We start from the raw sequence: 707 nt of genomic DNA on the forward strand, positions 1-707 counted from the left end.
ACAAATTGACCCAAAAACACCATAAAAACCCCATAAAACACCCATAAAACACCCATAAAACCCCATAAAACACACCAAAAACCACAAAATTGACCCCAAAAACCAACAAATCAACCCCAAAACACCCCGAAAAACCCCATAAACACCCCAAAAATGCTAAAAACCCATAAAACAACCCCAAAACAGCATAAATTGACTCCAAAACACCATAAATCCCCCCAAAAACCCCAAAACGCCATAAAATGTCCCAAAAACCCCATAAAACAACCCAAAAATGCCCCAAAAACCCCCTAAAACGACCCCAAAAAGCCCCAAAAACGCAACAAATTGACCCAAAAACACCATAAAAACCCATAAAACACCCATAAAACACCCCAAAAACACCCCAAAAAGCAACAAATTGAGCCAAAAATGCCCCAAAAACACAAGAAATTGCCCCAAAAAACACATAAAACCACCAAAACACCCAAAAAACTGACCCAAAATGCCCCAAAAAGCAACAAATTGAGCCAAAAATGCCCCAAAAAACCCATAAAACCACCCCAAAAAGCCTCAAAAAGCCCCAAAAACGCAACAAATTGACCCCAAAACACCGTAAAAACCCATAAAACACCCATAAAACCCCATAAAACACCCCAAAAACACCCCAAAAAGCAACAAATTGAGCCAAAAATGCCCCAAAAACCCCATAAAACACGCCAAAAAGC

Source organism: Coturnix japonica, unplaced genomic scaffold (assembly GCF_001577835.2).
Source record: "Coturnix japonica isolate 7356 unplaced genomic scaffold, Coturnix japonica 2.1 chrUnrandom652, whole genome shotgun sequence".
Taxonomy (NCBI): Eukaryota; Metazoa; Chordata; class Aves; order Galliformes; family Phasianidae; genus Coturnix; species Coturnix japonica.